A 15,073-nucleotide genomic window follows, 5' to 3' on the forward strand; every position below is an offset into this window, starting at 1 on the left:
TGAGAAGGGTCCTGCCGATCCAAGTAATGGAGGAGGTGATCACGGCTGGCACCAACTAGGCCAAAAATGGCTGGATGACAGGGCAAAGACCCCCATTCTGTGGGGCACGGAGGAAGCAGAATTTTGGCAAGACAAAGTGTACGAAGTGCCACACACCGTAAGGGGCTACGACTGCCAACCCCTCTGGAGAAGGTGAATATGTAATACCAACATGCTCGCTTGGATGGCATTTTGCAACACCCTACCCTACGAGAGGAACGACCTCGCATTCATGGTGTATCCTCGTAGGGTAGGCGTGGATTTTGTCACCACCCTCCATGGGAGGCATGACTTCCCCATCATCTACAATTCCAACGCTACCTCCTTCGAGGATGCTCTACTTTTTGATTTAGGAAGCCTAACCGAATCCATGACACGCTTCCTCGTGGAATTCTCCTCCTGTCCCGATCCCACTTTCATAACTACGTGTAATTACCTTAGGCTCCTTAAGCTCCTACTCAAGCAAGATCCAACACCGCAAGAAAATGGCTTGCCTCCCCTCTTTTTTGATCCCAATGCTATTGATAGGTGCGCTATGGCCCGCTTAATGATGAGAGCTAGCCTACTACCTTCCTTTTGCCTAGCTCTCCTAGAGGATATGAGTGACAGCCAATTCACTAGGTGTAATCACCCCTTCCTATCCACCACCTCTCTCCACGTCCGCATGAACCTGAAAGGGTACATGCAGAGCCACCAATTTTTATGCAAATCCATCCGCCCTCCTTCCCCCCCTCATTCCGATGATGAGAATTAGACTTGGCTGTCATACTCTTGATGTAATACTATCCCTAAATGTATCCAAAAAAAAAAAGAGAAGAAGAAGAAGAAGAAAAATAAAATAAAAGAACAGAAGAAAAGAAAAGCACGAACATTATTCCACACTGAATGGACGGAAAAACTCACTTGCAGAACCACTTAGCACCACAAAAGCACGATCATTGCACCTAGGGGTCCTTAAGTTAGGCGTGTTCGGTGGCTTCAGTTAGCTGGCTCCGCTTCTAACCCCCTAGCCATTTTTACTCCCCCACTTCATGCTTAGGGCACATCAAGGGCATGACACACCTAGGGAGGTAACACTCACCTATGGTTAGACCTGTCACCCTAAGCCACTGGCATTGCACCCCCTTGGCACAAATGGGGTCCTCGAGTGTGGGACATCAACCGGGCTCGCCTGTGGTTAGACCCACCTCCCCATTCCACTAGCACGAGCACAATGCACCAACATGCCGAGGAAAGTACTCCCCTTAGGTAGAGCACCACACCTTCTTCTTCAGGCACCCCAAAAGTGCCAAACCACCAACTTTGAAGGCCCTCGTCCACCCATGACATCCAGTGAGCTGCTCCGACGAACATCATTCTTGAGCTTCCACAAGCATCTGAGTTTACATGTGGCCCTCACCCTTATACCAACGCCGAAGTGCCATGGGATTGGCACCCATCTAGGAGGGGGTAATGTTAACCCCAAGTCGAGATGGCGAAAAAATGAAGGAAAAAGCAAAAGGAAGATTGAAAAAGAGCAAAGACATGCAGGCGGCCTCTAAAGATGAACCGGGGCAAAAAGCGCAACTTTAAATAAAAAGGCATCTCAAAAAACTCAAAAAACTCTTGTAAAAGAGCACCAGGCTCCCTCCTGTGCCAATTGTAAAATATTAGATGGGTGTAGGCTAGAGGCACAAGGCTAGAAGAGGGAAATGGAAAAAGGACCTTGCCACAATGGTCGGTCATGTAAAAAAGGGATGGGTGCCCATGAGATTTTAGGGTTTGTATATATAAAGTTCAAAAAGTGAATAAGAGATCATTCTTTGGTATGTGGCAACAAGAGTCTTCTTCTTCTTCTCTCCTTTTCATCTTCTTGCTTGTGTGTGCTCTTGAGAGAGGGAGTGTGAGAGGGTAAGGGAGTGAGTGTGTGAGAGTGAGGGATCAAGAGGGTGAAGCTCTTCACCATCTCCTCTTCTCTTCTTCTCTTATCTTCTCTCTTCTTGCGCGCACGGCTATGGAGGATGGAGCTTGGAGGTGGAGGAGGCTTGAGGATGCTTGAGCTAGCATCTAGGATCGTGGAGCTATCAGCATGTGTGAGAGAGGAGGCAACTCATATCGGCACTAAGGTGAGCTCACTACACTCGTAGGATTGACGGCGCGTCGGCTAGGTGAGAGATAGCCATTAGAGCTCGCTTGGAACGCTTGAAACAATAAGCGGTCCGTGGGTCTTGGCGGTTGAGCGAAAGTTTCCACATTCTCTTTCATGGATGTTCTATGGTAAAGTTTTATCTCGTTTGTACAAAACCTGTGCAAGTTATGTGCATTCTTTGACATGTAATTTCTTTTGTTTTGGTACTCTAGGAGTCTCTTACAGTCAAGAACAATGATCTTTTGAACACTCAACTTCTTCTTTAACATCTTATGGTTTCTTTGTAAACAAAGTTACAAGTATGTTGTCTTGTTTTTTGCTGCTCCATGGTTAAATTTTATCTCATTTGAACAAAATGTATGCAAGCTATATGCATACTCAGTTTTCCTTTGTTTTTTTACTCCCAGAGTCTTTGAGGGTGGAGAACAATGATTTTTTAAAAACTCAACTTCTTCAAAATCTTTGGGCTTCTTTGCAAAGAGAGCCACAGGTATATTGCCACTTTTTTCTATTGCTCCATGGTTAAGTTTTAACTCATTTGGACAAAGCCTATGTAAGTTATATGTATGCTTTGACTCGATATTTCTTTTGTTTTTGTACTCTAGTAATTAGTCAGTGAAGGAACAATGGTCTTGTTATAAGTCAACTTCTTGTTCAACATCTCCAGGCTTCTTTGTGAAAAGAATTGCATGTACAATGTTTTTTTTTAAATTTCTCCATTTAAATTTTATTTCATTTGGAGAGAAAATTTGCAAATTATATACATGTTGATAGGTAACTTTTCTATTTGGTTATCATAGATGTCTTCATGGAGGAAAAACATCAATAACATACTTGCAGTGGAGGTCTTCAATAGGAAAGATAGTGGTGGTAATTGGACTTGTGATAAGTACTATAAGTTGGTGAGTTCAGAAAAGTGTTTAATGGAACAAGTAGAGTAATAGAAGTGTTAATCCAACATGTTTATACGCACGAACAAATCTCTGTACATGACAAAAACTACATTGCAAATTATAAACAAAACAATCAATTTTTAAATTTTATCATTGTTTATTCTTTTGCGTCATAGTTGTTTTTAAAAATCTTTACAGTGTTCTAATTCAATCTTGTTTTATTGACAGCTCTATATCCATCAACTTTGCATAAATGGCAGAATGTGGAATGTTTGAGCGGCAAGATACATGTCTGGCATAAAGACATAGGTTATTTGATCTATGATAATAACTCTGCAAGTCAACGTGCAACTCAAAATATCTTTTTTAATAATTCATTGTATGTAGTAGAAAGCCAAAGATTGCAGCATGTCCCATTGCCACCACTATCTAGTGGTGAATGGTCGATTAGTAGCTTGGAGTTGTCAGGAGCATGTAAGTCTAAGATAAAATCTGACATCAATAGTGCTATGAAACCCACCACATGCTCCAAAGGTGTGCATCTTAGTTATTTTATTCCATTCTCATTGTTTGCACATTTGTTTGGTTCATGTGATGTTCTAAAGAAAATAAAGATTACTTATCAATGCAAGTGTCCATCCGAGGAATGGATGAGTCAGCTATTGGGTGAATCTTAGCAAGTCAAAAGAACACATTTTGATGAGATGATTGAATGCAAGGTCAACCAATCTGATCTCACATTTAGGTAAATCTTTTTTACTACTTTGAATGCATTGATTTAATTGACATAGGTCTTGCTTAGATTAATTGTTGTGTTATTCACATTTACTTACCATTATTTTTGTTTTTATTACATGTATTTCATCACTAGAAAAACTCTGTGCATTCACTTTCGATATAGAAGATGGTGACTTTTGCGAGGGGAGTAGATCAACTTGGATCAAGATACCCAAGATGAGACACATACAGCTCTCATAGATGTGGTTATCTTGTGGAATGGCCATAATCCTTTTGTGGTAAGTGTAGAGAGCCATTGGCCCATTTCTTTTCTGAGACAAGAAATCCAATTAATGTCCAATGAGCCTCTCTGCAACTTTTATTTCAAGTTAGATAATAGAAAAGTCAGGATTCATAGTGAGCAATCCATGACATGTAAACAATGTGCTTCTCAACATATCCTTGAGATAGTGGAATCATTGTAATTTTTTTAAATAAAGAACGAATATAAACTTTTTTAAAACTTTTGAGTACTTTCAATTTAGATAATCTTAGTTTACTATGATCCAAGCGTGTGATAATACATACTGTAATTAGTCAATTGTGCTGGTTAAAAAAATAATTAAATTGCAGGTTGGAGTTCTATAATCTATGCAATATTGTCTTTGCATAATGATATATTATAGCTAATCTCTTCTACTTATTTCTTAAAATTAAATATTAAATTGGATCCAAGGGATTTTGAAGGCCTTTCAGATTTATTTTCTTAAAAATTTTCTATATTTTATGTAGTTAGACTTGAATATACTCAACAATCTAAGTATATTCGAGGATATAATAATGTAGAACAAAGCATTTGTCTGTATGAGTAATTTTAACGGTTACTTTAAATTAATGAAATAAAGAAAGTAAGGTAAGAGTTTTAATTTGAAACTTTAGGGTTTAAAAAGAACGTTTATTTAAAACCCTAGATACATAAAGCTATAACTCCAAACTCATTTTCACTTTCATTCTCTACTTCCCTACACTTGTGCTCTCCTCCTTTCTCTCTTTGTGTGCCATGGCTACCACTCCCGCCTTCACCGCATGGATTATCTCCACATGCTATGCACACATAGAAGACCAGATATACCCTAGGTTTTGTGCGAACTTGAGTCTAGAGAGCTCGCTTTCCACCATAGACCCTAGCTCTAGTATACTGGCATCGTTTTGTGATGCGGCAAACCCTCTCACCTGCTCTATTCTAGACTCTGCTCTCAGATGGGTCCCCATAGATTTCCTATATAGTTTAGATGCTGGATCAAGCCATGCAAAGGCAATAAATCGAGCCCTCATGCATGTGGGGTAGTATCTCCGTGCCAAAGCAGTGCCCACCTCATCCCAAGACCACACCACGATGGATCTCATCGAGTGCAATGTAGCATTTGCCATATATGTTTTGTACACTGAGCTGCAAGAGGACAGTAACGAAGACATCGACACACCCTCTTGGCCACATCTAGAGTATTTCAAGAGGGAGCTTGAAGAGATCACACTTGATCTGAGAGTAGAGGCAGCACAAAGCTTAGCCATTGTGCACCCACCTCCTTGCCCTGTTGAGATGCCGATGAAGCGATGAGCCACCCCTCGCTTCTCTCCATGCTATCATCATCGAGGGGGTGGAATATTTACTTATGCAGGATGTACTAGAAATTTTGGAGCTAAGGGAAAAAGAGCTATATTGTATCATGGTGCGTGATGCACATGATGATTTTATCGATTTTGATATACAAGATGCACCAACACATGTTGATGAGGTGGCTCGATATGATGGCATGAGTGTCGATGACATCTCTGCCATTATGAGCATCCAAGAGCAGATTGAGAATGTGGCACCACAATATGAGATCTCACATGAGGATTTCAAGCGGTTGCAAGAAAGCATTTTTGGACCTCAATCTGACTACACAATACCTTTCCAAGAGAGAGACAAGGGTGACCCAGCTGCAGGAGCAGACCTCGATGCTCCATTACAAGAAAATAGATAGATGATGTAGAGAAGGTAATGTTATAAAATTTGCATCAAATTTTACCAGTAGGGCCTTTAGGGCATCGAGAGTATGCATATCAAATTTTTCCAGGATTGGTCCCCCAAAGTTGCCCTGGACGGAGGCTCTGTAGGCTCCCAGATGCGAGTCTCTGGCCATGGTAGCTTTGGGGGCCTGATCCCGATAAAATTTGATGTGCACACTCCCGATGCCCTAGAGGCCCTAGTCGTAAATTTTGATGCAAATTTGATGTATATATCTTTACCACACTCCATGCGTAATGAGTTTGACATAGTGAGTCTGACACTAAACTTGTGTGATGCAGGACATTGTCTATATAGATGAATTTTCATCTAGACAAGGTGGCCAATCTGGTAGCCAAGGAAGGGTGCAGGACTCGACATTGAAGGAGTATATCGGCCAGCTTGTGAGCAACATTTTTGTATTCCATAAGACATGCTCTCCGGCTTTTTCTGAGAACTTCTTGAAGTTGAGAACACTAACAAAGGCTAGGCCTTTCAAGACCATCCCAACGAACTCTAGCTTGGAGAAAGTAGTGTTGCTTCGACATTCAAAGCTCCTCTACTTATTCTCTAGTACTAGGTCTAGGCCACTTTTTTCCATGGTGGCCCGTGGCATGGTTACTAGTGTTGAAGACCCCAATGTCATTAGGTAGGAACTATTAGGGAAAAATGTGTTGCTACCTATGATCAAGAATAGCTCTGATCATGGGGAGTCTAGCTCAAAGAAGCCTAGGAGAGAGTAGATGTACTTAGTGCCAAATGATATCTCATTACCAATGCAATGTAATTTGTAATCTTCTCTTGAAGTAATGAAAACTGATATTTGTTGGATTTGCGTGTAATGTAGTTTCTCATACGTGTCGTTTATTATTGTTTTTTACCTAAATATTACGTTTATTTATCAAATTTATGCGCAATATGATTTGTACCTTAAATTTAATACATAGTACTTTATTGAGTTCGTGCGCAATATGTATTCGTTCGAACGCATGTAACGATAACTCAAAGACATAAATAAAACAAATAAAAAGTGAATAAACAAAAATAAGACACACCAAAAAATTGTATTCATATTCATATTATTTTACATGGGATTCATTACAACCAAGGTTTTACAAAATCTCTTTGGAAGCTACATTCTTTATATGTTTTGGTAGTACACCCCTATCGTGGTTGATCTCCGCGAGGACTATCCTTCCATCGTTGGAAGAACCTCACTATCCTCAAATCCCTATCGGTGACAGTAACTCTCTTTGCATGTACTGCTACATAGACCAAGTCTCCAAACAAGTCGATGATGTTAGCTTCGGCAGCTTCCTGTAGTGCAAGGAGGGCTTGGGCAGTCTAGCGATCAGGTTGTTGCAAGCGTGTTCCATCTAGGAAGTGCCTCCTACCGTTCTTAGTGAGTATGCCATCCATAATCTCATGCACTAGCTTTTGGAATGGAGCCTTTGGTATCAAGAGGTGTGTGGTCTTCTGGTAATTGTGGATCTCACGAAGAGCCACTATGCTTGGCTTCCATTGACGCTTGCGATGCCGGCGTGGTGGTGGTGGTGGTGGTAGTGGTGGAGCTGGGGGAGGTGGTCTATGCATAGGATTTCTAGGGGGTGTCTCCGGGACGCTTGCTTGGTGTGTGCCATGTCTTCTAGGAGAGAAAACCCAAAACTCAAAAGTGAAATGTGTAAAATGAGGTGAAACTTTAAACTTATAGCAAAACTTTCAAAAAACCCTTAAACCTGAATCAATGTATCCATGCTTTGGAAAAATATGACCAATGATCCAATTGACGTGAAATTTTACATGTGGACTCCTCTAGGGTACATCAACTACCAAAAAAAAAGTTGGCCCCATCAGAAGTCTCTAGGACACTTGTCTGGAGCCTGGTGTCTGGGATCATGAATCCCCAAATTCAGGGCCCCAGACACGAGTCTTTGGACAGCTGTCCCAGAGACTTCTGATAGGGCCAATTTTTAAATATCCATGAGTTTTTATGATTCCTGGCATGTGTGTGAAGTTTCACCAGATTTCGATTTCTAAAATTAACGATTCAATCATTTTTTGAAAATGCATTAACTAGATTATACTTTACTGATAACAGAAAAACTCACAACCGCACCGAGTGTATGCAACTGCATATTTCATCATCAGAGAAATGATACTTGCAGGGTAGATTGACTTGTTGTATGTGAAGACCAAAGACCAAGTAGTAGATATCTTTACCAAATCACTTGGTAAAGAGAAGTTTATCTACTTTAGACAGCTACTTGGAGTTCAACAGTTAGTTTGAGCTTGAGGGGGAGTGTTGAGACTTCAAGCTCAACTGCTCATATGTATGTGTGTGTGATTGACATTAGCTACAACTATGTCTAGTTGTACTCATGTATGGGACATTAAATAAGTCGTGTTGACCTAACCACATATAGTCATGGTAGTTAGTGGTAACCTAGTTGTACTGTCTCTTTCATGTTTATAGCGATTGAATAATGAAGATGAATGAAATGAGCTGACCACTCACTCTTTGACTCCACTCTGTCTCCCTTATCTTTGAACATGTATTCTAATTGATTTCATCTAGAAACTTGGCCACAAGGCTCTCGAGCAATGGCACTCCAATCTTGCTCATCAAGGCATTGTACCTTTGACTAGAGAATAGAGCATAGATAGTCTTTGCCTACAAGTTGATGTTAGGGTTGGGGATGTAAGCTAAGCTAACTCCATCATTTGTATACACTTGGGCCTTGTCTATCCCTAGCATACTATAAACATCTATTTTGGGCCACCTCTTTGGCTTGTTGACCGACCCTAGAGTTCTTTTCACCATTTCAGGGCTCAACTCCACTTCTACTCTACGAGTCTCTCCTCCTTGTCTCATTATCACAGTGTCATGGCTCCTGTTTGCATCAAAAGTTCACAGGAACTTTGCGCACTTGCTATAGTTGATGGCTTGGCTGACCTTCTCCATGTATTGGTTGACAATCTATTTTACCACTTGCTCTTTCATCACCACGCTTCCTAAATTTCAGATGCTTTTGAACTTAAGCTGATTAAAGGCCCTTGTTTATGTTGTTAGGTTGTATTTGGCCTAATCTCTTCAATGAATGGGAGCTTGCTGCCTTTGTCATGCCCAACCATCTTGGGTTCCTATCATGATGCAACAACTTACTATTAGGGGATTATGAAAATATGCTATGGAAAGATGAAGTGTTCAAGTATAGAATGAAAAATTTTATTTCAAACAGTCCACATAGTCTAACCAAGAATTCCATGAAAATTTTCCTTAAGTACAAATGGACTTTTATCAATCCTTTTTACTTTTTGAAGTTTAGTTTAAGATTTAAGATTTAAATCATGTTTTCTTTTCTACCTTACCCCCTCCCTCTCGAGAGTGATAAAAATCCTTCCTAGGATTGGAGAATGAGGGGTTAAGGGCATTAAGCGCATGCTTACTATGCTTTACTTGGTCTTGAGTCACTTGTATAAGTTTGGCTTATACTCCAAGTGGGCATGACAGTCCATGTCATGAGGTCTAATGCTTGCATGTGTAATGTAGGTCATGACATTAGTGAGGAAGTCACCGAAGTTCATCCTGCTAGCAATATGTAGTTCTTCCTTGGTCAGGATTCGATTGAAATGGGGGTGGGCCGTGACGTCATCCTCTAATGGTCAATTGTGACCAATGGCCAAAAATCTGAACAAGGTAAGAGCCACATAGGTTGGATTGTACTCATAGGTTTTGATTTCCCATCTTTCCTCGGCGTTGGCCATAATTTGATAGCTCCTTTGTTCCCATTGGAGACGAAGAGTGTACCATTTACACAAAGAAAAGAAGAGTTAGAGCTAGCTAGCTTTTTGAGCTTTTCTAGATCTTGGCTTGTTGTAGAGACTTCGCTCTTGCTATAGGATGTGATTAGCCATTGTTGGTGAGATTGTTCTCGAGAGATCTTGATGGCGATGAATTCCTCAGCTACCATGGGAATCTTGACAAACATGAATTCAAATTCTTGCGAGATGCATGGCAAGGAGCATACATCTGCTGCTAATGGCTCATCTCTATGAGCCTTAAGTCTAGCCATTCATAGCTTCTGGCTAGTGTAGTGAAGGTGGCATCTAACCATCTAATGCAGGTGATTAAGTCATCCCCCATATTAGTGGCTAGGTCCAAGGGCAAGGTAAGGATAGATCTACACTCATAGGAGGGTCTAAGTCCTGCAAGAGTTTGGAGTTTTGGCTGGACTAGATAACTTAGGAATTGATGCCAACTTCATGAATTGGTTGGTGGGGCATTTAGCAGCCACTTGTGCGATGGGTTGGCCTTGGGGCTTAGGTGATGTGCTGATTTTTGCTTGTGTAGCCATTGGGACATTGGGAATATTAGGTTGAGTTGGACTCGAGGCAGTTAGTTATGATTTTGGTCAATAAACTCATTGAGGTTCGATGGGTTTGGTGTTTTTTAAATCAATTGGTTTCTCAATCCTCACTGGCTTATCGTTTTGTGGAGATGGGCTAGAGGGTCTAGGTGGAGGGACATGAGTGGTGCTGCTTGTAGTCTTGGGCAACCAAATCCAATGGTTGCCTTCATAGTAGCCTTGCGTGCACAATAGATCTTTGGGCACCCATCGCGGCTTGACCATTCATCTACTTCTACAGTGCTAGCTTTGTCTCCTAGGCCTAGGGCATGAGGTTTTGTGGTTAGAAGTTTGTGTGGGTTGGGTGCTAGGGGGTTGCAGCAGTTGTTTGGGCACCCATTTGAGCTGCTGCTCAATGATCTTGGGTGGGTGTGGCTCCTTTGGGTTGCGGCCAATTTGTTTTGGCAGGGTGGGACAAGTCACGACCCCCTCCTTAGACCTTGCACTTCATTCCTCTACTAGTGGCACTGCAAGTTTTGATGAGCCATGTTGCCCTTACTGAAAGCCGTCACTATTCTAGCATTGCCAATGGCAAGGTGGATGCACTATGAGTCATAGTCGACATTGCAATGTACTTTTTTTTGAATGTGCATCCTAGTAGTGATTCCTTACCGATAGCCTTGCTGTTAGGCATCACATAGAAGATCATAGGTAGGCTATTTTACACTTTCTGAGTAGTGAGTAGGATCGTCCCCCAAATGGGTTGAGTTTGGCATTAGTAGGCTGTAATTGGGCCTGACCAATGAGGGTCCAATGATCGTGTGTAAGGATATTAAAGTTATTTCCCTTATCAATAAGTGCATCCAAGGTGTGTGTTTTTTGGGCAATCACTTATATGTGTAGGTAGGCAAGTTCTATCACTTCCTCATTCTCGTCCTCTATCTTGGTGTGATGGTGGCTACTCTTATGTTCATAGGGGGTTCTAGCATCGAAGGTTCATGCAATGGATGTGTTGGAGGATAGTACTTCTTGAGGTGACTACCTTTGAAGAAGCTTACGTCCTCTTCCTCTAGGGTCTCGAGCTCTACATTTACGGTTCCGACAAATGTTGTGGACCTTGAAAGGCCCCAATCCTTTGAACTTCATATTTTTCTTATGGCCCTTTACAGAGTATAGTAGCACTAGGTGGCCTTGCTCAAAGTCACATTGTTTGACATGTTTGTCAAACTAGCTCTTGTGTCTTTTCTTTTCACAAATTAGCACATGGGTAGCTAGGAGTGGGGGTCTCACAATGGCATTCTAACTCTACTAGGCATTCTGTCCATGCTTCCTTTCCATTCCATATCTCTTGCACTACTACTCTCAAACTTGGAATGAAAAACTCCACTATTGAGGTAGAGACTACCTTAGTCAGTACATTCACTAGGATCTTGTTCGTGGATTTTGCCTAACCATTAGCTTGAGGATAGTATGGTGATAATTTTCTATAGCTTTGGCTCATTTCATTAGATAATCCGTTGCTACAATGATGTACTTCGCTTATGAGAACTGCGTGTAGGGTGGCTGATTGGCCCAAAAAATTCAATCCCCCACTTTTTAAAGGGTTGTTGTGCTATTACTAGGGTCAATTCCATCTTGTCCTTATGGATGGGTAATTTGGTCCTTTCACATTCATCCAAAATGCTTCACAAACTTAGCAATATTGCGGAATAGGATGGGCCATCACAACTGAGATTGTAGCATCTTACATACTATAGTGTCTCCGGTGAAGTGTCCTCCAGTAATTCCACCATGTTCTTCAACAAAGTACATCATGCATTTTATACTCACACATGCATTTTTGCAATAACCCATCCTATCCTAGTCTATAGAGCTAGCCGGCAATTAAATGATAGGGCGGAATCTTAAGGATAATGCGCTTTAGCCTAGTCTTCTCTATATGTCTCTCAAGAAATCCATGCTCTAGGACTTAGACTATGTCATCTGCCTAGTACAACATTAGATTAGCCATGGAAAGGTCTCTCTCACTAGACATGCTAAACAGGTGTGCATCAGGCAAGTCATCTACGATGCCTTGTCCAACAGCCTCTCCGATGGGTATGCAAGACATATGGTCTACCATGTAATGATGCTACTTACCCTTGTGTACAACCATAGAGAAGTCAAATTCTAGAAGTAGAAGTAACCATCTAGCTATGTATCTTGTACCACAAGGTTTTTTCACTAGATAAAGCAAGGCTTGATGGTCAACAAAGAAGGTAAAGGGCATAGCCAAAAGATAATGGCAAAACTTCTTTACATGAATACCATGGCTAGGCCTTCCCTCTACATTGTGGAGTAATTCACCTCCATATCTGCGAGTTGTCTACTAGTAAAGCTCACAGAATAATCAAAATTATGTTCACCACGTTGGCACAAAACATCTCCCACGATGAACTTCAAGGCATCAATGTGCATGTGGAATGTTATGCTCCAATTTGAAGCTCACACGTAGAATCGGTGAGGTCATGAGAGCCCTTTTTAGTTCCTCATTGGCACGTTGGCATTCCTTGGTCTACTCAAATATGATCAACAATTTGTAAAGGGGTCTAGCAATCAATGCATAGTTCAAAACAAATCGTCGATAGTACCCTATGTGTCCCAGGAAGTATTGAACTGCCTTATAGTTCATGGGTGGTGGTAAATCAACAATGACTCTGACTTTGGATAGTACCCTATGCATCCCAGGAAGTATTGAACTCCCTTATAGTTCATGGGTGGTGGTAAATCAACAATGACTCTAACTTTGGATAATTTGGTGGTAATTCCATTCTTAGACACTATGTGCCCTAGGATATATCTATGTTTTACCCAAAATTTTCACTTCAAGGGGTTCAAGGAGAGATTATACAACCTACACCACTCAAAGATTATGCAAAGTTTATCTAGGCATTCCCTCCAAACTGGACTGAATGCATAGATCATCAACAAAAACCTTCGATTCTCACCTAAGCATATCTTTGAAGATGGTACACATGAGGCACCGAAAAGTAGCTAGTGCATTTGTCAACCCAAATGGCATGACTATGTAAGCAAACATGCTCCATTCTATTGCAAACATTGTCATATGCCTATCATCTATGCCTGCACCTAGTTATAACTTGAGAAGTTGTCTAGGAAACAGTAGACCTCTCTTTTTGTTACTCTCTTGAGCATGTGCTCTGTGTAGGGTAGTGGATAGTTATCTTTCTTTGTTACAGCATTGACTTTTTTATAGTTTATGTATACTCAAATTTTTCTGTTCTTCTTCATGACAATCACTATGGGTCATATCTACTCCATGTGCTTGATTTTGTAGATGAATCTTGCCTTCAATATCTTATCTATCTCCTCCTTGATGGTGTGTGTGTGGTTTGGATTCATCGGGTATGACCGCTATATTAAACTTGTGTTGCATCAAGAGTCATCAAGATGTTATGGGTCACAACCCTCAGATCGAGTCCTTTGAGCTTGTCTAAGGACCAAGTGAATACATCTATGTACTCTTGCAGGAGTGCAATGAGATCAGCCTCCTCTTTCTCAGTCAGGTCATTAGCCATGAACATGGGTCGAGGTTTTTCCCCTTCACTTGCCAAGTTGGCTTCCTTGACCTTAGCAGGCCCTTCTATTGGTTCATTTGCTTGTCCTTGCCTCTTAGTTCCTAACAAGATCACCATCCTTTTTCCCTTTTTGGACTTCGTAAAGTGCTTAGGTAGGTCTTGGGGCTTTTGTTGTTCTATGGTTTCCATTCCCTTTGGCTACTTTCTCTTTTCCTCCTTCAACTACATGCACCTAATATGGACTAGCAAGTCCCCTTTGGTGCATTTGGCCTTAGGTGGTTGAGGCATTTCTAGATCACTCTTAGATCTTACTTCTAACTCAGATCAAACTCACAACCTTTTCTAGAAGGAGTTTCCCCTGGTGGTTGCAACTCTGAGTTCAATTCTGTTCTAAGGAGTGGTGCAGTACTTGGTTGAACTAATCCAGCTTGCTTATAGTCTATCACTCCTAAGAGGTCCCAACCAAGTATGGTCACATTCCATTTTGAAGACTCCTCCTTTAATCCTAAAGGCATTTGATTTTTGTGGCTTGGAGTCTACTCGTATCTATTCAATCACTCATTCGTCCATGTCATACTCTATTGTCTCGGCCTCTTCCTCACTTTCCTCATTTGTAGAGTAGTAGACTTCATACTTGTCATTCGAATTGTTACCTTCTATGATTACTCATCATATCCTAGGTTACTATTCTCAATCCTCATCTTGTCCCATGATTAGTGCCCAATTGTACATTAGGCTCAAGTTGTAACGTATTTGCCTTTATTACGTGACAAGTAATGTTTTAGTAGTCGCTTAGAGATTACCTTCCAACCATTGCCATCTGTACTCTAACCAGAATGATCGGATTTTGTCCAGCTCTATAACCCTAGATCTACCCAGTAGGAGAAGCATCCTGTCATTACCCACCATGAAGGACTTTCCTAATTGACCTAACAGTCACCTATCAAAAACTATCTCACATCCGGAGGTGTCCTTTGAGAGGCTTCTTGTCTGAAAGGAGCGAGTGTCATTACCCTTGGTTCATGGAGCACAACGCTTTTTTCTAGTAGTAGCAGACTAAGCATTCATGAAATCCCTCACAATGCTCTGGCGGCACAGCCACCATACCCTTCCCCTAGGATAATTTACAGTTTGGGTTCTGAGACCAAAACCTAGGTAAGACAGCGAATCGTCCCTTCCTAGAGTTTCTTCCTAGCATTTATTTTTGGGGAAACATCTTGGCTAACCAAGACCATCCTTCCATAGGACCGGATTCATCGAGAATCCATCCACCTACTTCCCTTTATGGAAGTTGTTAGTTATCTAATTACCTACCACATTAC

Source organism: Lygodium microphyllum, chromosome 14 (genome assembly GCF_053477565.2).
Source record: "Lygodium microphyllum isolate KBCC chromosome 14, Lygodium_microphyllum_v1.1.10, whole genome shotgun sequence".
NCBI lineage: Eukaryota > Viridiplantae > Streptophyta > Polypodiopsida > Schizaeales > Lygodiaceae > Lygodium > Lygodium microphyllum.